The sequence below is a fragment of the Crocodylus siamensis genome, chromosome 1 (genome assembly GCF_052110815.1).
Source record: "Crocodylus siamensis isolate JL-2025a chromosome 1, ASM5211081v1, whole genome shotgun sequence".
Taxonomy (NCBI): domain Eukaryota; kingdom Metazoa; phylum Chordata; order Crocodylia; family Crocodylidae; genus Crocodylus; species Crocodylus siamensis.
The window spans coordinates 129,010,139-129,033,678 of NC_143395.1; the positions used below are offsets into that span (position 1 = coordinate 129,010,139).

The following is a 23,540-nucleotide window of genomic DNA, read 5'->3' on the forward strand; positions in this document are numbered from 1 at the left end:
GTCAAACTGGTTTATGCAATGTCTGTCCCAGACCCCTTGCTGGTTTAAGTTAAATCAGACTTCCCCAACATCCCAGCATGCTCTCTAGGCTGGTGGGGCTCTCTGCTCCACAGCAGGGCTGGCCCCTCCTCTTTCGTCTCTGGCTACAGCTCTGTCAGACTGCAGACATCTGCCTGACTTCCCCCTGCTAAGCAGGAATTGCCCCCTCCTCTCTGCCTTACATAGACACCTCTCAGCATTAGCTAGCAGGCCACATGCTGGCTCCAGTCTGTGCTGCAGCAGATGAGACAAAGGCAGAATCAAGGGATAGCTGGTAATGTCTCTCTGTTGTTTTCTTAATGGGGTGATAAAAACACTATGTTATCAATTCCCTGCTGGGCCGGTCAGGAGCAGGGTAAGGGACCCCTCTGTAATCACAGCTTCCTGCCAGGTGCTGGCCATGTCCCGCCCTCAGCTCAGCACTGTGGAAGGGAAGGAGGGCTACTCTAGCACCCCCTGCTTCTAACCTGAGACACTGTAGGCATGTGCCTGCATGTCTAGGATGACTGTGCAGTTACAAACTGGTTCAGCCTAGCCAGGTTAGACTAATCTGCAATGATTGAATCAATTCAGGCTCAGGCTTTTTGAATGTCTGTCCCTAGCCTAAATGTTCTTTGGATGTTAGGGTTTCTGCTCTCAAGCCTTCCTCACTTTGGTGGCTAGATTTCCACTTTAGCATGAAGTATGTTGTTTTTTAAGTATGTCTTAGTTACCATTTAGCATGTCGGGAGTTCTCCTTTCGGTTCATGGAGCAAGATTTATAACTGCACAATATTATAAAAACTTTCAGTATCTGCAAAGGGTCTATAAAAAGTGTCCTCAATAACTGTTTTTAATGGGTATATTTTAATAGTGAGTAATATGCACTTCATATCCTACATTACAATACACATAAAAGGTAAATCAGAGAGCTGAATACTTTGCTTCTTTAGGCAGAGAGCTTGTCTTCTTTCTCTGTGTTTTCCCCATCATAAGCCCCCTGTGTTCCCTGCTGTTTCAAGGACTCCCTGAAATTCCTCCAGGGCCTTCCTTATACCTCCCCTCTCCCACGATGGTATTATTTCTTTTCTCTCTGCCAGGAAGCCAAGTCAATCAGGGTATCAACTTGTTAACCTGTATTGGGAGGATAAGCAGAGCTGACATGTGGGGTCCTATTTTGCTGAAAGGAGTTAATAAGTGTCATCAACTGGTTCTTTGACAGAGGTGGATGGAGCTACTGGCTGCACTAACCAGATTCAAGTTGGTCTGAGCATATCCCTTTTTTAATCCTTTGGTTTTCACCAAAATCAGTAATTTTCTTCCCACTGATATCAAGAGCAGTGGTGCCCAAACTTCCAGCCCCAGGACCAGATGAGTGGTACAGGCAGGATCCCACGTACGGTTGGTGTGGGATCCCATGTGGTAGCCCAATCCTCTCAAGCCCAGATCTGGCTGTGTAGGCAGGGACACATTATCTGACTTACAGAACTCCTGTCAGGTCCAGAAACTTGGCATCAGAGGAACAGCAACTCATGCTGCCACCATTTCCCTTGTTGCCAAATTTCTGGACTCATGGGGAGCCCCATGGGTCAAATTACATGTCTCCAAGGGCCAGAAATTGAGCATCAACAGCCTAGAGCATTCCCTGCAATTGATCAGATGCAGAATTCAAAAGTTACTGTGTTGCACATGGAAACACAGCAAATGGCAACATACCAGGAAGTTAAGCACAGCCCAATGCACAAAGCTAATAATGATAACTGTTTTTTATAACACAAAACATCATTTTTTCCTTATGGGAGGGCTTTTACTCTCCACTGACCTTGCTGTCAATTACCTTTGACTTTGATGCCCCTCATTTTCTTCTTTTTTTAAGCTAAAGAGAAATATTCATAAACTGGAGTTGTAATCTCCAGCCTCAGCAATCTGTGCAGCAGGCAACAATTCTGGAACATGGAGTCTGTGGAGCCTCCTAAAGAATCATCCATGATATTCTCCAGTATGCAGTGGGAATGGTCAGCTAATGATTTTAATACTGCCTCTAGGAATAATAAGAAGGCTTACATTTCCCCTTCCTTTCAGAAAAATAACTAACATGTTTCACCAAACACAAAATGAGTAACAGGTGTGCCTAAGGAAAATAAAGCCTAAATCAATTATTGCAAAGTTCCGGGTAAAACAAAAACTTCTTCTAAAGTACTTTTAGATAAAAAAGTGGAAGCTTCTTGTACAATACAATATTTCATAGCATTCATTTTATTTCTTACCTAGTCATTCTGAGAACTTTATGCTTGAAACTTTTTTTTTATTAACACTGAATCATTTATGTATGTCTGCTACAAAAGGAGAAATTGCTACTGCACTGCCTCAAGAATCAAAGTAAAGGGAACATCTGCTCTAAACTTCTTGCATCCAATTATTGCTTGCTATGCATTATTATGTACCAGAGTAATGTGACTAAATTAAGCGCCCCACGCCCCATCCCCTTCCCTTGGTCTTTCTGCATTGCTTTGGCCTAAAATATGTGTGGCTTAGCTAAAACCAGCCTACAGCTAAAACTATGTCCATACACAATCAAGCCCACATGTATCTTGATGTAATTACAGACACAATAGCAGTATTCTAAGCAATTGTCTTTAAAAGGGCTATTGTCAGCGCCCCCATATGTCTTTGGTGTACCAGCATGTAAAAATGCAACATTAAGGGGGAAAAAAAGCCATGAAGAATGCTATTGACACAGGGGTACTTTTTGTACCAGGAAAATTTCAACACCAGAGAAGTAAGTTGTATTTGCAGGGTTATTACAGTTGTGGTAGGAATCCTCCACATTAAAAGAATGTTTCCAATTAGTAAGGCAAACCCACTGAAAAACATTTTAAAACTGTGAACCTTTAAAAAGAAAAGCAAAACCTTGTGTTGTGGTGGTTCCTTGACTTGGAGAGTGGCAGAAAGTCAAGCTGGATGCAAAGGAAATGGGGGCAGCTGGGTAGTTTTGTTTTTATTTTTTCTGTCTCTCTAAAGTGCATCGAATATTGCCAACCAGCTTAATTGATTGAAAATATCTGGAAAATTAAGCTCTTGGACTTGCATACTTAGAAGCCTAACAGTGTCACGTGCATAGCAAAGGCCACATAGCTCACAAAATACCACAACATTTCACAAAGGAGGTTTAAGAGCTCCAACTGAATAAAGCTTTCTCTGTGAAATATCTTTATGGATCTACAAAGCAGTTAAACCCTCTTTGGAAAAAAAAATGTGTACATCTCTTATAGTGCAAAAGCAACGAGTGTAACTACCACTGAGGCTTCATTAATAAGGTTTCTCCCTTATCAGTAGAAGGAAAAAATAAATCCTCATTGCAAAAAAGGAAACTACCCCACTAAATTCTAGCTGTTGGATTTTAAATCCTAAGTATATAAAACCCCATCTTTGAGTGGACTTGGGCCTTTTCTCAGAGCCAGATCCTGCTCCCTGAAGTCAATAGGAGACAAGATCAGGACCTAAATATGTTAGTCAGGACACTTTCTTACCAGTAGTTTTCCTTTTCAGCAGGTACAGTATTGCTTTTAGTGATCTTGCTGCACCCATGCCTATAAGCAAAACACAAATATGAGGTTCTTTTTAGTAAATCTAAACAGTGTATCCGTTATTTTCAACCTATTTTTAAGCCTTTATTTACAGGTATTGTTTAGTTCTCTAGAAGTTGTTTCTATCTCCTCTGCTCACCAGTTCCCGTTCATGCCCACAAATATTTCTAACTTTTTATTACCAGCATGTAGTGTCTGGCTGCCTTTTCACATCTTCCCCTAACTATATTAGTTTTTCCTTTTTTTTTTCCCGGGGCTTTCAGTCACTCATGGTTTTTATAACCGGATCAATAGAAGGCAGTTGTACAAACAGTGCTTTTTAATTTCCAGGGAGCTACATAAAGAGATGAAGGTGAAGGATAGCCCTGGCTCTGTCCTGGATCATGTTTAATTTTACTTATCATTTTCAGTTTCTCATGAAAATTTAAATATTTCTTTTAAATTATACAGAGCAGCTTCATTTGCTTTGCCTGAGATTTCTCAAATCGCTTTTGTCTAGATTTTCAACCCCAGGAGAGTGGACTGTTTGTTCATCTGAGGCATGTTTCTTTCTGCTGCACTCAGGGTGGGATGTTAGATGAATCTGAGACTTCCCCACTCTTGGGGAGGGGGGAAGCACTCTGGCGTAGGGGCATAGACCTGAGCTAGCTGAGTAGAGGCGAAAAGGCTATGGGAAACTTAAGAAATAAAAACAAAGGAGGGGTCCGAGGACCTTCCCAGAGATGTTCGAAATACCAAGACTAAGTCCCAAGAGCCTTTTGAGTCTAATGCTTACAGGGCAGAGGGGAAGATTTATCTGGAATTTTGGGTGAAGGTAACTTGGCCATGCACCGAGATAATCGGTTTTGCTAAAATGCACCTAACCAAATCTAAACTTGTGGTCTGAATTGCCCTCCTATTCCCACACGTAAAGCAGACAGATGCATGAAAGACCCCAGAAACTCCAAAGCTCTTTGCCTTTGTGTTTCAGATTAAGCCCATTATAGCTGCAACTGAAAAAAAATAGAAGGAGGGTCTGGAAGTGTGGCTATTTTGTTGAATTCGAGTTCCTTCCCTTTTCCGTGGGCCGAGATAAACAACTCGCAGCTCAAGTCCCCTGTGTAGGAAGTGTATAGGAGGATCACTTCAGTGTCTCAAGGCAGGTTTCTTTCAAACGCAGTGAAACGGCTGTCTCTGGCCTCATCTGAGCTGCAGGAATCAGCCATTGTTAACAGTCGACTGCTATGCCGAGTTCAGCAGTTTAACTACCACTTGATCTGCACAACAACCATTTCTGACTGGGTGCTGGCACCACTGGGAGCCTGCAGGCTGCCATCACCCACTGTCAGCAGCAAACTGGTGGGGTTGTCTGAGTCTGGCTAAGCACGGTACTGAGAAGTGTCCACACACAGGTCAGCTAGGACAGGATGAGCGGGGCACTAGCCCCCATGAGCTGACCTGGAGGGGGCACCAGTATAGCTCCTGCCCCCACAGGAGTCTTCCATGGTAGCAGCAGCATGGCCATAGGAGCCAGGCAGGCACAGCCCCAGGTCCCATAGTCTATCTGTAGGGGAGGGAGATGAGTGAAATGGGCCCCGCATTCAAGGCTTTGCTTCAGGAGGCTCAGCTCTGCACCCAGAAGCATGTCTGGGGTGGAGGGGAAAGGAGGAGCAGACAGTTCACTGGGAGTGGCCCCATGGGGCTGTGCCAGCTGGCCAGGCTGCCAGTGTGCAGCAAGTCTGTCCCTCAGTTGCATCAGCTTATGCTGCTATAGCAGGAGCTGCAGCAGCTGCTGCCCAAGCGCAGAGAGTGGGTAAAAGTGCACCCCCCCTCCCCCTGCCTCCCTCTGCTGTTCTCCAGCAGTCACCATAATCCCCCCCGCCCCCCCCATACACTCGCACACCTCTGCCCCAGGTGCTGAAACATCTTGCTATACCTCTGACCAATGTTCCCAGTGTTTCTTATACGGGTTCACCTGAACTGACATCAGCAGAAGTGGACCTTTTAATTGTCTTCCCTAGAGCCTGGGACTGCAGTCACAGCTAGGACAAATTAAGTGCCGTTTTGGAAGCAGAGCAGGCATCAGCCTTGTTGCTGAGAGCAGATTTTACCCCCAGCTTTTGGAATGGTGTTAAACAGGGCTTGTCCTTGACACTGGCGGCTAAGCCACCCAGCACCATTTCAACTACACTCATTGCTGACCTCGGCTATAAATAACTCTTATAGTGTGAATGATGCAGCCCCCAGTCTGTTGCATCTGCCCCTTCAGTAGTATGAACCCATCTAGTTTAAGGTAGACACAACAGACCAGAGGAACATCCAAAGCCATTTGGAATACGCTGAGAGCAATGATTTTTGAGTGACAAGCAACACTCATGTTCTTCACAACAGAATAATGTATTTGGGGTAAGGGAAGGACACAGGCACTCGTCTCTTCTGTTTGTTTGCTTTTCCTTTCACCCCCCCCAGCCCAAATTTCTAACCGTTCCTAACTCCCATGGTAGCACTAACAAGCACTCTGACCTCCAACCTTGCTCAGAGCACAACTACATAATACAGCATTTATAGTGCTGCCAGCACCTTGTCTATGCTAATGTTTGTGCTCCTACCATCACTGGTGGTAAGAAGGGTGGGAAATTTGAGGAAAAACAACCTAGGTTAAATTAGGCTGGAGAACTGGATATAGGGCCTGGGAGAAGTGGAAAACAGAGCAATAGCAGCTTGAACACAGAGGGATGTTTTGCTGGAGCCCTGTAGCAGGTTTTCACTGCTGCATGTCTTTGTTCTCTTAACCAGCTTTGCTCAAGGTAAGAATAGAAACTGTGTAAAGACAAGAAAATGTGGGATGTCTGTGTCCACTCACTTCCAATGCCCTCCTGAAGCCCAAATTCTGCTTCACTTTCCTAAATTTTAATCATTAATTTGTAATTCTGCAGCTCCTTCTGTCTGAGCATTCAAAACCTTTACTCGCACTAATCAGCTAAGCCTCATAACACTCCAGCAAAAGAAGGTGGTGTTATTCCTCCTTACAGTTGAGTAAAGTGAAGTCACATGTTAAGTGTGTGTTGGAGCAGGAGATAAAAACCAGTCTCTTGCTTGAAGGACTGCTGAATCCTCCTGTAAGGGCAATATTCATTCACAGTTCTCAATCAATGAGAATAAAATAGGGAAGTGATTCCATATGACTTTTCCGGTTTTAGTTCACACTGTACAGAACTTGTTGTAGTTACAAAGTAATGTTTGCAGCTAAATCTTGCTATTTTCCTTGTGACCTGTTTTAGTGAAGCCAAAGGGACTATTTGTGTAGGAAAAGGAGAGCAGGAACTGATCCTTGACCCTATCTTTAAACCTTTGTTACTGTGTAACAGGCTGTGTGTTCTTGCTTTTTTCTACTTTCAGAAGCACTTTTGGAAGGATTGTGTTTATATTTTACAGTCTTCATCTGGCTGCTGATCTCGCCCTGTTTCTATGTTTTCCCTTGGTTTTCCTTCTATCCCTCCCCCTTTCTTTTCACTTAGTATCACTTTTTTATTTCCTTAATGCCTAAATTACTTTCTCCTGCAAATATTAGATTGGAAAGGCTTCCTTTCTATGCTGTTCATGGTTTTGTATAAAGGCAGGATAACATTTTGTTAAAATAAATAAAAATTAGTACAGTTAAATTAAAATTAGTGGGGTAATCTGTGTTTAGGGGTTGGTTTGGAGCTGTCATTGGGCAACACTAAGAATCATGACGTAAGTAGTGAAAGACATTTCTCTTTTTATTATGAACTTTCTATTTCTTCACACGTTTCAGCAAATGCAATGTACAAGAGCAAAATATCCAACATCACAAAAAAAAAACTTTGGGATTGCAACTATCTGTATTTTCTTAAGGCCCCTTCAAACTGGGATTAAACGCACAAAAGCACACACAAAATTCAAATACATTAGAAGAAAATGCCTTTATACTGAAAGAGCTTCTATCAAAAACAAACATAAAAATTGATGAACAGGCAACTGAAGTTGTTTTAAAAAATACTTTAAAATCTGTTTAATCTTTTTCCCTCTGGAATTGGGTTCAAGAAACAGAAAACAAGCTATTGAGAACACGGAGCTGAAACCAGATGAAAATCAACTTGCCTCATCAGCCAAGTGTAACGAGCATCTATGATGAGACTAGACACTCTGCTAGTGTCACCAAGTATATTTTACTGAATGCTACAAGGGGTAAATAAAATCATCTTTGCATAGACAGGAAAACAAACAAGGAAACCAATTCAGAAGTCCTGGTTTCTTCTACAGCAGTTTCCTAGTATAATCACTTCAGATGATTCCAGTACTTCCTTTCAGACCTCCTGGCAGGGTCTTGCATGTTGAAATTCAGTGAAAGTAAACAATAGGTGGAAAGAAGGGGGTTTTCTCTGGTACGTGTGTAGAGATACTGGGACGCTGATTCGGTGTGAGACAGGTTCTACTCGCTGAGGTGAAAACCTCTAAAGCTTTCCTGATTTTAGGCCAAACACAAACATTATATTTTTACCGGTGTAAGTGATCAGAAACTGGTCTATACTTGTAGCAGACCAGAAGTTTGGCAAACACAGACTGGTTTAAAATTGTAGAACCCAGTCTAAGATTTGCCACCCCAAAGGGCAAATGTGTGTTCTGTTCGGTACTGATCTAAACTATGCCGCTTACAGAAAACCCGCATAACTTAGATTGATTTGAATGTCTGTACCTAGCCTTAAAGAGTAGCCAATTAGCTTGCATGCTGTGACTCTGTGTGGTCTGACAGGTCAGCCAGGGCCCCTCTCTTCTGGACCAACAGGTTCTGCCAAGCTCTGGAGGGAAGAGCTCTGTACACTGCTAAAATATACTTGGAACTATAAATGAACAGTACACATCTGTCCCCGAAGCCTGGTGCCTACCACAGTTATTTAAAACAAGTCATGTAATAAAAACAAGTTCAATGGCAAATCTGCATGTGACATGAATAAACCTGCTAACCTACTGCTGACTAAAAATATCCCTTCGCTCACTACTTGCCTAAAAGAGAGGGAAGGGGGAGGGATGAGTGGAGGTTTTGCCCATGAAGGTTAACAGCAGCGGGCTATTTTGGACTGAAGCTGAGGACACTCTGAAAGCAATGATTTGCCTTTCAAGGCAAGGAGACTCCAACAGCTTGAGCCTCTCTGTTGATGGTAACTGCAGCAAGGAGCAGCCCATGGAGTAGAGAAGCAGTCTCCTAAATAAACAAGTCCCAAACCTTTTAAGATGTTATGGGTCATATCCCATCCCAGAAAGCTGACCCAGAAGTTAATGGACAGTCATAATAGATCTGAGCTCCAGCATCCTGCAGGCAGATGATATATCTTGCTGAACAAGCTACTCTGTACTACCTTCAGTTCATATTAATGTGGAACCCCATGTCTTTCTATAGGAAATTACCATGCAATCCTTCAGGGGTCCTGTTATAAAGTACTGTCAACAGCAGGGGTGCTCTGCAACAATCACTTAGATTAGCCCAGCATTAAAGCAAGGCTGTTCACAGTCCACTCTCAGAATTGCCAGCATGGCTTGAGGTAACTGCATTCAGCGGTGCAGCTAAATCCTCCTTCTCCCACCCCATCGTGCATTGGTCACTGGTTAGGTGACTTGACCACTTTGCTTGTTGGACAAAGAGGCTATATGCAGCTTACCTGTACAAATAGCGTTGCACATGCCATACAGCTCAGCTGAGCATTTCTTCTCAGGTCTAGTGAGCAATGTCTAGCTGAGAAAACCTCTGAAGAAACTGTCCCAGAGATGTGCTCCCATCAAGATGGAGAACTTTATCAAGGAAGACGAGAAGGTCTAGGGCCATCTGAGCTCAGGTTTGTGCAATGACTGGTGCCCAAATGACAGGCAGAGGTGGGTGCCAGTAGCAGCAAGCTGTGGGCGTATTTATACATGTCTTAGTGTGCCTTTTCTAATGTGCATTAAATGTAGTACCTCCAGTGTGAAGTACTAAATTAATGTGCATTATGCTGTGCAAGTGCTGTAGCACATTTGCACACTTTTTTAGTGATGCTTAATGCACAGTAGACTATTTTACTGTGCACTAGCATAATGTCACAGTTTTTTATGTGACACTTTAATGCACAGTAAAATAGTCTACTGTGCATTAAAGCACATATGTTGATGTGCCCTGTATATTACAAATTACTTCTATAGCAGCACATCCCATGCACTCTCGCCACACCTAGAACAAGATGGTTCTCTTAGGGATACCTGTGTTTTGAAGTGCAAGCAAATGCAACACAATGGAAACTACTTATCTTTAACTAGGCAAGGCACCCTTGCTGAGGTATGGCAAAGCACAGCTCTCGTGCAGGCATATTGTTGCTTTCACTGGCATGCACACTGCATACCACAAGAAATAATAAATCTTCCTGTCTTCAGAAAGCCAGATTCTTGGTAGCAGAAAACATGACTTGCCAGAGAGTCCAGCACCAGAGGCTGGGACCTCCTGACTTTTAAGATATTTATTTATTAGATTTCTGTGATGCCTTCCTCAGAAAAGGCTTGGAGCAGCTTTTAATAAAAGTCAAAATAACTTATAAAAACATAAAATATTAAAATAAGATACTTTAACAGATCAAATTCCCCCCACAATACCCCAGAACTTAATTACCACCCACTCCAGGCACTCCCCTGCCTCTCCTCTAGGAGTGTTTGAGACCCTGGCTCTTCCCTGGACCTGGGTTCTCCGGTGATCTGTAGCAGCCTTACCTCTGAGTGCTCCTTTTTGATCAGCTCCCAGGAAAAGGGTGTTTCCCTTTTCAGGGGAGAAGAGCAGAGGGTCAGAGTGCCAATGTCCCAGATGTCACAGCAGAGTCTGATTTAAAATAAGCAGTCTTTATTGTACCATTCCAAGCTCCCTCTGTCCTTCCTCACATTCTGCTCTGTCCTCCCTGTGGACTATTCTTTTCTCTCAAGCTCTGTCCTCCCAGGACTACGTTTTCTCTCCCCAGCTCCTTTGGGGCTTCACTCTTTCTCTTTAGGCCCAAGCAGCCCCATCTCTTGCAACAAAACAGTTACAAGACTATGATATTAACTAAGGGAGAGAGGACATGAGAACACAACACTCATCCAATACGATGAAACGTAATGTCACGGGAAACCAACTGGGGAGCAGTCTCTGCTGCCTGCTGTCAGGTCTAGACTGCCCTCTGCCCCTGGAAGGAAAAGGGCATCTAGGTATCCTGCTTATGAAACTATTTACAGGAACTATTTAAAGCAAAGCCTGCTCTCAGTGATTCCTCCAGAGTGTTCCCCACAAGAACTTCAGGGTAGAAGTTAGCCTGGGTAAACTTTTTGTCAAACCCCTTAGTCCCCACCTTGGGGCACCAGCAAAGGACAATGCTATAGGGTACTTTTACCATCACTCTTTAGTATTGATGCAAGGTGGCACCAGACCAAATGCATCTGTTATGTTTGCTCCAAGCATTGTAGAGGCTGCAGTCTGACCAGGTCTCTTCTCTAGCTCTGGGGACTATGGTGATGCCTGTGCTGGACCCCAGTCCTCCTTCTCTATAAGCTGCCATGCAGTGAGGGTTGTGGGGTAGGGGAGCAGTGATATATTCTGGAGGAAATACAAAACCCCATTTTATTCTCACTTCTAGTTTGAAATCAATAACATTTCTTGGTACCAGGTTCTTTACACCAACACAAGTGAGAGCAGAATCAGGCCTTATGTTACTGAGCCTCGTTTTCTAGTACCACAATATATATGGCTGCGATTAATTCACTTTCTGTCAAGAGGGTGCTCCATGTTCAGTCAGGTGGGACAATTTCTAAGGAAGTCAATTGCTGATCCACAGCCAGAAGGCGGCATAGTGAATCAACAAGAACTTAATAAATATAGGCACAGCTATAGAACCAGCTAGTACCTAGATACCAAATGTTGTCCTCAGTTTGGTGTCCTGGACTTCAGATGCAGAAAATGTGCTCACATCCAACCCCATGTTGCCAGAAGAGAAGCATGCAGTTGAATTCACGCTGTTCTAACTGGAGCTGGCTAAAGATCTCCCATCCATCATTTCTCAATAATGGAGAATGCAGGTGCCTGAGTCAGCAGTAGAAATAAGTGCTCCGAAGGAGAATTACACCGTGAGGAGGGGAAAGCAGGTCAGAGCAGTAATCCTGGCAGGCTTTTCCCTTGCTTTCAAAATGTGTTCTGAAATGTTTGGGGCAGAGTCAAGGTCACAGTATAGAAGGACTGGAGCTAAGCATCTTTCAAATGAAGGGCAAGCCCTGACCTGGTAGCATGGGAGCATAATAAGGAGCTCCAGACACCATAGGCTGAGAAGATTGAAAGGGTTTGCAGGGCATGTGTTAAGAGTGAGATAGAACAGATTGATGAATAAGAGCACAGGAACTCAGGAAGCACAGAAAGGAAGCTAGTGACATGGGAGGGGAGTATCATGGGTGAGAGGGAGACCTAAGGGAAGAATGAGGTCTCAAGGGAGGCAGAGTTGGAGGAACAGCAAAACATAAATAGAATTGAGAGGAAAAAAGAGGTAATGAATGATGACCATCCATTGGACTGGTGAACATTACGAGTGAATCTAGAGCAGAGTCATAACTCTTACTTTTACTGTCTTTTCTCTGCAGGCTCTAAGCAGTCGAACGTGGCTGTTATTGCATCATTTTTGGCTCACAGTGTCTTTTCCTATGGCAGTTGAAATTCATGATCTCACAGCTACAAACATAAGGGTAGTAAAAAGCTTCTTATGCAAAAGGTCAAAGGTCAGTCAAACTCATTTTTCCATCAGACCAACATGGCAGTTCTGCTGTCCCGGGTGCACCCAGGAGTGATGTGCCCAGCCAATTTTGAATAGTTCACAGTCTGGACTATCAAGCAAGGGATGGGGTGTATGTGGTGTAGTCACATCTCCCTTCACTGCTGGCTCTCCCCCAAGATTTCTGGTCTCAGCTGGTGGATGCATGTGCAATGAGCATTTCATCACTGCACTCCCATTTTCATCACCTTGGATCTGCTGCTGCAAACAGGTACCTATTTACAGCTGGGTTGACAAAATGAGCTTTCAGCATACACCCAGAACAGGGCTTGACCTCATATTTTTGGAGCTACTGTGTGATATCTTAACCACTCTGCCACTGTGACCCTAAAAGCACTAACTGCATAAAATTATTTCAGGTATGAGGGAGACCTACTGCTCTGGGAGAGAGAAACAGCACTTAAATATTCATCATGTTTTGGTTTACAATATATTTATGAAGTCAGGATATCTTGCACATGCTCACAGAAATCAGCATTTTAAGAGTTATAAATTATTCTGGTTGATCTCTGTTAGTAGATAAAGGTAGCCATCTGTTTAGAAGCCTCCTCATACAACACACCCCAGGATAATCTCATTACAGACTAACACATTCTCTTACACATCCAAACCAAAGCACTCCGAATGTAATAAGTGATCATTCAGTTGCCTAGGCTGGTGGCTAATAGCCTCCTCGCTTACTTTCTAAACAATGAATGTAGTTAAAATAAATTTGGGATGTATGCAGGCAGAAAACTCGATTGCACTCGCATCAGAGATGAGCCAAAAATGGAAGCATTCAGAGTCACTAGCGTAAAATCCTAATAATGACCTAAAATAAATGTCAGCCAGAGAAAAGCACACTTTTTTTTCCTGTGTTTAAAGGGGTGTCATCAATGTGTTCAGGCCTGGCACCCTACCAAACATCTTTTAACAACAGGCTCCATGTTGGGCCAAAAAGTTTTAAAGGATTCCTAATATATATATCTAACTCTAACTCTGTCCTAATATATATATATATTTGAGTTAGATATACAATTATTTTTTCTGTGAAATTTCAGGATATATTTCAGTGCATTTCCCTCTAGGTAGACGTATGGGGGTTTGATACACTGCTGTGTCACTCCAATTCTGTGCCAGTTTTAATTTTAATGGGATTATACTAACATTAAAGTAATGCACTGGTGACTCTTAGACATACAGACCTGCCTGTACTTCTCTACCAACTGAGCCATGGAGTTGTTGCATGGAAGCCTAAAAAAGTTTCTAGAACCTCTTTAAATGGATGAGAGACTGACAGAAGTCCTGATTACAGTAGGGGGGGAAATTTGCTTCTTGAGGATTCATTAGATATTCTGAAATATCATCGTTTAGGTTAGTGATGTCTTACCACCTGTATGTATCACCACCTTCACCAAAAAGGCATGAAAAAATGCTTATATATAGTAGGTATATTGACTGGGTGGGCTTCCCACTGGCCAGAGAAGAGATGTGTCACAGGTTCTGTTGTGTACAGAAACTGCATGTTTTTATGGATAATACCATATGTTGATTTATTAAAAGATATGATCCTTCAACAACTCTTACTATATCATCATAAAACATACAACACTCCTGTAGAGTATATTAAGCTGAGCAATTCTGTGGTTCTTCACTGGGGCTGGTGAAAGTATATTTAGTTTGCTTTGTATTGGCTAGTGAACAGAAAATGTGGGCTTGCTTAGAATAACAACAAAGTTGAGGCCATTCATTGTTGTCGGTTCAGAATGGGACATTTTGTAGAAGAAAATTTCAGTATATGGAAGCAAGAGGTGAAAAACATGTCCATTAAACTAACATAATCCAAGGTAATCTGATTTTTTTCTAGGGAGTTATTCTGTGTTGGTACAGTAGCAAAATACAGCAGAATTAATACATGCCTTATGCATTTAATGAGACAGGCTATTTGAGTTCTTTGGTACTTTCTTCAGCTCTGCCAATGATTTGCTGGGTGACATTTGACACATCTCATGATCTCTGTTTCCTGATTTTTGCCACCTGTGAAATGGGGGGAAAAGGAGCTCTTCAATGCATGGAGGCTCAATTATTTGAAGATATGTTAAAGCATTTTTGGGGTGCTCAGATGAAAAGCAAATGAAAAGTGCAGTACTGTTAGGGTGCATGCAGGTTTATGTTGTCAGAAGCATAAGTTCCACTTAAAGATCCTTACAAATGGAACTTGCAGAGAAGAATGGTAAACACTGCTAACCCAGCTTTGCCACACACTGTCAAGTACTTATAAACTCTATTTATAGTCACAGTTAAAGATTCAGATATGCAAGTACTCCATTAAAAGACCACATTAATGAGCCCTCAGAGAAAATATCTCACAAAGCCTTTTGAGCTTGTAACTGCACAGTTGTGTAGGGCTTCTTTCTTGTTAACAGCCATAAAATATAAATACTCTGTAGTAAACCCCAGCACCTTGTGGATTGCAACGACTTGCTTCAGACTAATGCAGCTAACTACTTCACTGTCAACAACTTCAAATTATGCAATGGAGAGATGCATGAGTAGGACTTCACTGCTCAGTGTCATCCCTTGCCAAATGCTCACACAATAATTCACTCCTATTTTAGAAACCTTTCTTTTTTTTATTTTGAAGCAGTGTCTCACTCCTTGTGACTCATTAGGTCAATGTCTGTGAGTATAATTTCACAGATAACAATAAGGACTATTAGTTGGGATTTGAATTGCAGCCCCAGCTCAACATACTGGCAGCAATTTAGCAAAATCTAACAGATTAAAAGCCTGTGCAGGATTTAGCCTTGGAGAATTTTTTTCCTTTGACACAAGCCAGCTGATAAGAGGTGTCATTTGAGAGGAAATAAATAGCAGCATTTGATTATTTTTCATTTTTATCATTGTTCTTTTCTATCTGTAGCTTTGTATTTTCCAGTTTCTCTTTTTCTCAAGATTTCACTTCATAATCTGTTGACAGCAGGCCTTATTTTAATGTGTTGTGTTTTACATATGTTTGCCACATCCGGGCCGTGTTTATAAAAACAGATATCAAGAATAAAATCATTCAGCAATAATACTTTGTGGCCTTCATATTGCACTTTGCATTCACTGATCCCACAGGACCGTGTAGAAGTGGGTTAATTACCTATGTTATACCACTCCCTGTCTGCAACATGGAGTTACTGAATTAAAGAATATCAAGTGACTTGTCCAAGGTCAGACAGTCAGTCAGTGACAGTACCAGGAACAGAACCAAGGTCTCCTGACTTCCCGTCTCTATTTAACGAGACCTTTTTGTCTTGATAGACAATTTCTTTACTTAGTAACCCTAGTGGACTGTAAGCTCCTGAACAAAATACATACTCATTTGAGGTACCGTTGTGCTTCCAAATGGAAAAATAAAGATAATGCATCTTGAAATCCTACAGTTCTTGCCCTGCAAAACTGTCACTGACTTCAGTGGGAAGATTTTGCCCAAGAAGTGTTCTTATGCAGGATTTAGCCCCTATTTATTTTATAGTAGTGGGTATTTTATAATAGCCATAACTAGTTATTGACAGTATCAGCATTTTGCAGTAACAGCAAACCAACCAGCCTCATAAACTACTCAAATGATCATTTGCTGAATAAAGATGTAGTGACTCTGTATTTACCATATTATTAAAAAATGCCTAATAAGATACAGTGTCATCCAGACTGGATGTGAGAAGACATACAGTTAAGAGACAGAAATTACACATGAACAGGTTTAGGGCATCAGAAAATGATTTAAACTTGTAACAGAACATATGTTCAGTGCACATAAACCAGTTTCAAAATGGTTGAAACTAGTTTAAGATAAACCTGGTTGAGTGTAGTATCAGACTTAACTGATTTGGGTCAAACCAGTTTATGAAACTACTGTCCCACACCCCTTCCTGGTTCAAGTTAAAGCACAGTCCCCCAGCATCCCAGCATCGGCTGTTTTGTCTGCTCCAGCAGACAAGGGTCGAGGAGGGAGGGAGACACAGGTGCTGCCTTGTCCACCCCGCCTCCCCCAAGCAAACCCCGGCTGGGATCTGGGGCCAGGGAAGGAGGTTAAACACCCCTTTCCCCACATAAACTTACTGTTGGCTGGGACTGTGGACTAAAAATGCCAGAGGCACCGGGAAGCAGGAAGAATCCTGCTGCTGTGAGTCTGTACTGGAAACCCCAAAGACCTTGGGGACAGCAGAAAGAGGAAGTGAACACACAGCCCAGGCTGGATATGTGCTAGAGAGCTGTGCTCTAGCACCCTTGGCTTCTGGCCTGAGCCACTGCAGGCATGCATGTCCTGAATCAAAGGTAAATGTGTGTCCAATTGTTTCAGTTTAGTCTCTGCAGCTTAGACTAACCTGCAAAGACTGAATTGATTCAGCCTCGGGCTTTTTGACTGTGCTTAACCACAATGGCTAGTATCAATAGAGAAAATGTTGACATCCCCATCAGAATATTTTACTGTTCCCTCTCACCTGGTCTTGGTCCCCCTCACCTGTTGTTCCTGGTTGTGTTTTGTGAAGGCTAGCTGTGTTATGAACACAGACTGGATAGAAATCCACTATCCACTGACAATCTACTGGAGATGAGCAGTGCTTAGCTTTTTGAATCCTGAAAAGGTTTAGGTACTGAGCATCTTAACATCATTAAGACTGAGATGTTTTTGCATGTGCTCATTGGCAGAAATGTAAGTAATGTCTAAACTAATAGTTAGGGTTAGCTTTATATTGTCCTTAGGCCCACATTTGCTATCTACACTGTAAACCTCTAAGCTTGCCTCCTGACAGAAGTGAAGCCCTTTCCCCTCAGCAGCATGCTTGGAATAATTAACTTGGGTATGCAAGCCTCAAGTATAGGAAGTCCACCAGCAGGAATCTTGTAGTGCCCTGTTTCTGACTTCCAGCCTTTTTGCACCCCATTTTTGGTCTCACCTGTCTGTAGCTAGACAAGCCTAGGAGAAGGGAGACCAGTGACCAATCTATAAGGATTCCACTTTACAAATAAGAAGCACAATGTGGATAGTGCTGGTTATGAGGTCTGTGCAGGCCGGGGAAGGCCAGCTCACTTGACTCAGCTTGGTTGAGGATGACCTCAAGGTTAATTCTAAATATCAGTGCAAAATGTCCTTAGGTGCCTATGGATCTTCTGTAATGAAAATTTCAACATCTAGTATATCAGCAAATTTCAAACTCAATGGGAACTCAATGGGAATTTTGAGACTCGCAAAGTTTTGGATTTATGCACCTAAAATGATAGATGTGTCCCTAAATCCATGTATAGATTTACCTCTTATTTCTGTTGAAAGCAAATTCTGATGAGTGATCCCCTGTTTTGTGGAGGGATTTGATACTTAAACAAATCTGGAAAGTTAATATGGTCCATTGTTTTATGCAAAGAACATGAAGAGAGTGTAATACACACAAGGTGCTACACAGAAAGTGACGCATTTTGCAACCTTGTCCTAATTTGGCATGTAAATTTTGCTCTTTTTATTTGGAGATGAAAGGTCATAGGGCAAAGCGTGAATGACAGGAGATTATTTGGGACAAGCAAAAGAGCAGTGGTTATTTGGAAATCCTTCCTATATTGGAAACAACAATTCTGAGAGCAAAAAGAATGGATGTAAAAGCATCCCAGATTTTTTTCTTAAATGGACAATTTTTTAAACAGCAAGCAATACGGGCCCATATTTTTAAAGGTACTCAGGTGCGTGATATCCATTGTTAGGTAGATGTCCATCCCAAGTTGACTACCTAAATACCTTTAAAAATGACGGCTTTAATCCCTGTGCCTGTTTTCTCTTCTGTAAAACAGAGATAATACTTCTATACCTCACAGGCATAATTTAAAGACAGACTCATTATTTGCGAGATACTTGGATACTACAGTGATGGGAACTATTGAAAAGACTATACACGTAGAATTAAAGCTGTGAACTTGCTTGATGAGAAGTCACAAATCTGGTTAGGGAGCATTTTTCATGCAGGCATGCGAGCAGAGGTGTATATAAGAAATACGAAGCAAAACTTAGTTAGGACGTGGTGACCCCCAAAACTAGAAGTACAAAGATATTAAACATACATAAAACAGCCCTAGGAAAAGCATAGATATTTCTGAGCTAAAAGACTGGGAAACTGAAGTGACCAAGGAGGTCACATCAAGAAAATAGTAGGTACTCAAAGGTATATTGCTGGGAGTTCAACAAATCTGTATACCATTGAGAAATAAATGTACTCAGAGTGGAAATGACCAATGTGGATGACCAGGGAAATACAAAGAGCAATAAAAGAAAAAAGAAGAATATATGAGACCTATAAATCAGCAGGGTCAGTGCAGCAGGAATTGGTACAGAAGCCTATAGTGAAAGAAAAATGCAAGAAAATGACCCAAAAAGCTAAGCCTGGAAAAGAAGATAGGAAAAGCTATGAACACAATACAAGATTTTATAAAATTTGGCATATAAGAAGCAAAAGGTCAGTGAGTGAGACTGCAGTCCTCTTCTTGAGGGATGGCAAGGCTAACTTGACAGAAGAGGTGGATATTGCTGGGAAAGTGAATTACTACTTTTGCCTCAGTATTCAGCAGGGAGAGTGGGGAACATCTGCCAGAAGTCTTGATACATTTTCCAGGGGCAGAAAATGAACACTTGCTAAAAATAAAGGCTATCACAGAATGGGTAAAAATAAAGCAAATTATTAAAGCTGTTGAAAACACAGCCTAACTGAGGAAGAGGTGAGCTATCTCCCAGAATTCAAATTCAAAAAGACATGTCAAATGGATTAAACTAGTGGGCAAATTTTTAATTCTCTACTGGAAACAATAGAGAGGAGCTAAAATAGAGACAACAATACACTGCTGTTAAATAGGGATCAATGGAGAAAAATGGGGTGGTATGAGAAAAGATTCTAGACATGAATATCTTAGAGGGAAAATGGGCATAGATGACAAAGCTATTTTTAACTTTATTGAACAGGAGAAAATAGGAGCTGACAGGGATAGAGGAATAAGGTGTAGCATGCCTAGACTTCAATAAGGCTTTTGATTCATGTTAGTCTTTCATGCAGTAATGTAAGGCAAGAAGACTGACTGTGTAAATGCTTAGAGTAGTTTTAGAGACCAGGCATGATGGTAAATAGATACAGATTACTTCGGAGGAAGATGGTTAATGGAATGTCATGCTTTTCAGTTCTGAGCTCTCTGGTAACACTATACAGCTATGACCCAGAAGAAAGAACATCAAGACAGGAGTGACCTCAAAGTGAGATGTCTGGACGACATCAAAGAGAAGGAAGACTGATTCTCTTGGAAGAAGTGGATGTTTTTACAACAAATGGCTTAAGGAATTTAACCTGGAAGAACATGAGTTCATGAGGAGAAAGTCAAACAGTCGTTATACTATCAATGCAAGACATTGACTAGGAAGTATCCATGGATAATAATTGTTTCTGTCCACTATGCGTGGGGTTAGATTCACAAGGCAGATGCAGGTGGGAGCATTGCAATACTCCGCTGACTAGTAGCATTCAATATACTTCTAAAGGAGTCTTGGGGTCTGTACCATGCAAGCTGGTGCCTGAGAAAAGGATTCACCAACATTCACAATGGGGAATGGCCCACGCTAGCCTATAAGTAATGCAGAGGAGGCCTGTTCCTCTGGTCATGTAATAAAAAGAACCATCAGGGAAGAACTGGGGGCCCTATTTGCTAAAGGAAGAGTGGAGGTCAAGGATGATGTAGAGAACTGAATGAATACTTTACCTTGGTTTTTAATTAGGAGTAAGAGGTAACTGTGGATATTGGTGGCATGCTACAAGGCAATAAGAAATCAGTATAGAAATCACCTTGTATGAAATGGAAACAAAGGTTGGATTGCTTCTTTTTACAAAATGCAGGGGAAGGGGAGGGAAGAGACTGGCAGCTAATCTCCATCCTAGAATATTGAATGACTTCATATATGGAATACTAGATTCTTCACTGCATCTGTCAACTCAAGGATATTACCCTATGACTCTAAAATGGCAAATGTAGTACCTACTTTCAAACAAAAAGTGGGGGTTATAGGTATTTAGAATGGTATTTAGAAAATGTATAGGTATTTAGAATTTATTTTATGATAGTGATTGAGACACTGGTAGGCTTCCAAATTGCTTCCAAAGTGATCCAGTCACTTACAGGCCTGTTAGCTTGTTGTGAATGGTAGATAAGATCTTAGTACAGATACTGAAGGAAAAAATAGTTAAAGACATAGAAAGAAACATAAAATGGGACAAAATACAACATATCAAAAGATGACTGTGTGTCAGACTGGTGAGCAGGGATCCGGGTTTTCAATTTCCCATGAGAAAATGGAAAAAATGCAGATTTTCCCTTTTAACAGAGAAATGTAGATTTTCCACTTTTGCAAAGACCTGAGGGAGCATGAAGCAGGCGATCAGGCAGGGGGCACCATGTGCACACGTACACATGCACATGGCTGCCAGGCAGGCTGGACAGTAGTTCCTGCAGATAGATCTGGGGGGGTGGGGGAGGGGGGGGAGGGGAGACTAAGACCCTCATATGGAGGGAAGCATTTGGGCAGGGTTAGGACTGGCTGCTGTCCAGCCAGAGCTGTGCATGCGACCCTGGGCCAGAATGCACAGACCCAGGGCCCAGGTGGGGAGTGGGATGGGGCTGTGAGCGGCTCATCTGGGGTGTGAGGGGCTGGCTCCACGCTGCAGTGCACACTCCCAGGAAGATAGGGGGGACCCATGCCCTGCAGATGTGTGCATGGGGCAGGGGTGGGTATAAGCTGGCTGCTGCCGGCTGAGGCTCCCCACCCTGCTGCCCTCCCCTTTGGGTCTCTGCCACCCAGCAGGTGGGACCAGAGTGGCAGGGAGAGTGGGACCAGGTGGGGAAGCTCCTTACTGCTGAAAGTACCATGCTGCCCTTGCAAGGTGCCCCGTGCTTGTCTGGCAGCAGCAGGGGTGGTGGCACAGAGTTGTGTCCCTTGTTGCTGCTGGGTGGGGAGGGGGCACCTTGCTATGGTGGTACGGGGATCTCAGTGGTGACACAAGCTTTCCTGCCTGGCCCCACTCTGCCCTACCACACCAGGTTCCACCAGCTGGGCTGTGGAGGCCCCAGGGTGAGGGCAGCCCCTCTGACCCTCACCCGCACCCTCCCATGGGCTCTGCTCCAGCCATGACACCCATGGGGGAGAGCCGGGCCCTGCACTCTGCTCCACTGCAGCAGCTGCTGTCTCCCATGGGTGGCAGCAGGGCTTGGGTGCTGCTGCAGGGGGCAGGAGGCTGCGGACCTCTGTCCTTGGCCCTGTAGCCTTGGCAGCTAGGGGTGCCCTCCAGCAGGGCTGAGGGGTGGAGGGGCTGTGGGTGGGGAGTAAGGGGCATGAGAAGGGCCCACAGGACTGTGGGTGGGGAGTGAGGGGCACCAGCAGCAATTGGGGGGGGGGCTGTGGGTGGGGAGTGAGAGGCCTGGACCTGTGTCTTGGTGAACTAAGAGGACAAGGGGGCTCTGATTTTCCATGATAAAAACCCCAAAATCAAATGCCAAAATGTATAGGTATTTAGAATTTATTTTATTATAGTGATTGAGACACTGGTCTCATTGCTTGTGTCAATTGCTTTAAAATTGTAAATATGTCAATAAAACATTGTATTTAATTGATACCTTTATATATAGTGATGCTCCATTTTAATCACGGATTTTTGGGGGTTTTAATCAGGGAATTTGCTATTTTTATTAGAATTTGTGATTTTTAAACAGAGAAAACCAGGTTCCCTGCTGATGAGTGTGTGTTCGTGGTTGTGTATCATAAGAGTACATATTTCTTGGATAAAAATAATGCATTGGGTGTAATTTATCTAGCTATAAGCAAAGCTTTTGATACCATGCCTCATGAGATGTGGATAAGGAGGTACCTAGGTACTGGAGTTAGAAGTGTCCTCACGGAATTTGCAGATGACAGTAAACTGGGGAGTATTGCCTATGTGGAACACATGGTTATTATACAGGAAAAAGTAGATAAGCTTGTGGAATGGAGGATAAAAAACAGACTGAAGTTTAACAGCATGAAATGCAAAGCCATGTAGTTAGAGACCAATAAGAAGGGTGTCAGCTATATAAAACTGGCATATATAGAACTGAGCCAATGAGAAAGAGAAGGACCAGGTTATATTTGTAGTCCAAAGGATGAACATGAGCTACCAGTGGGCTGGTACTATAAAAAAGGTTGTGTGGTCTTATGTTAGTATTTGGAGTATGTTTCATAGATTTCATAGACATCAGGGCTAGAAGGGACCTCGGGAGATCATCGAGTTCAACCCCCTGCCTAAAGGGCAGGAAGTCAGCTGGGGTCATAGGATCCCAGCAAGATAAGCATCCAATTTACTCTTGAAGGTGTTCAATGTAGGTGCTTGAACCACCTCTGCTGGCAGACTGTTCCAGACCTTGGGAGCTCGGACAGTAAAGAAATTCTTTCTTATGTCCAGCCTGAAACGGTCTTACAGGAGTTTGTGACCGTTCGACCGCGTCATCCCTTGGGGAGCTCTGGTGAACAAACGTTCCCCCAGATCCTGGTGGTCACCCCTGATAAACTTACAGGTGGCCACCAGATCACCCCTGAGCCTACGCTTTTCCAGGCTAAAGAGTCCCATGGCTCTCAGCCTATCATCGTAATAAGATCTGTTTTCCTGACCTCTGATCATGCGCGTGGCTCTCCTCTGGACTCTCTCAAGCTTCTCCACATCCTTTTTGAATTGTGGAGCCCAAAACTGGATGCAGTACTCCAGCTGCGGCCTCACCAAGGCCAAGTACAAGAGGAGAATGACGTCCCGGGATTTGCTCGAGAAGCATCTATGGATGCAAGCCAGCGTTTTGGTCACTTTATTAGCTGCAGCATTGCATTGCAGGCTCATGTTCATCTTGTGGTCAATGATGACCCCCAAGTCTCTTTCTTCCATAGTGCTAGCCAACGTAGCACTGCCGAGCCTATAAGGATTCTGCAGGTTTTTCGTCCCAAGGTGGAGAACCTTGCATTTTTCGGTGTTAAACACCATCAGGTTCTCATCTGCCCATTTGCTGAGCTTGTCCAGGTCAGCCTGGATCACCTGCCTATCTTCTGGCGAGGATGCTTTGCCCCAAA

At 43.0% G+C, this 23,540-nt stretch overlaps 1 long non-coding RNA gene across 2 annotated transcripts in view; it reads right to left on the reverse strand.

Moving 5' to 3' along the window:
- The window catches only part of LOC149873319 (uncharacterized), a 212,688-nt gene that overhangs the window by 181,931 nt on the left and 7,217 nt on the right, over positions 1–23,540 (reverse strand). For both annotated transcript variants that reach the window (XR_016441802.1, XR_016441803.1), the window contains exon 2: positions 3,549–3,608. This is a non-coding gene — a long non-coding RNA (uncharacterized LOC149873319). The remainder of the gene's footprint in view (positions 1–3,548; positions 3,609–23,540) is intronic.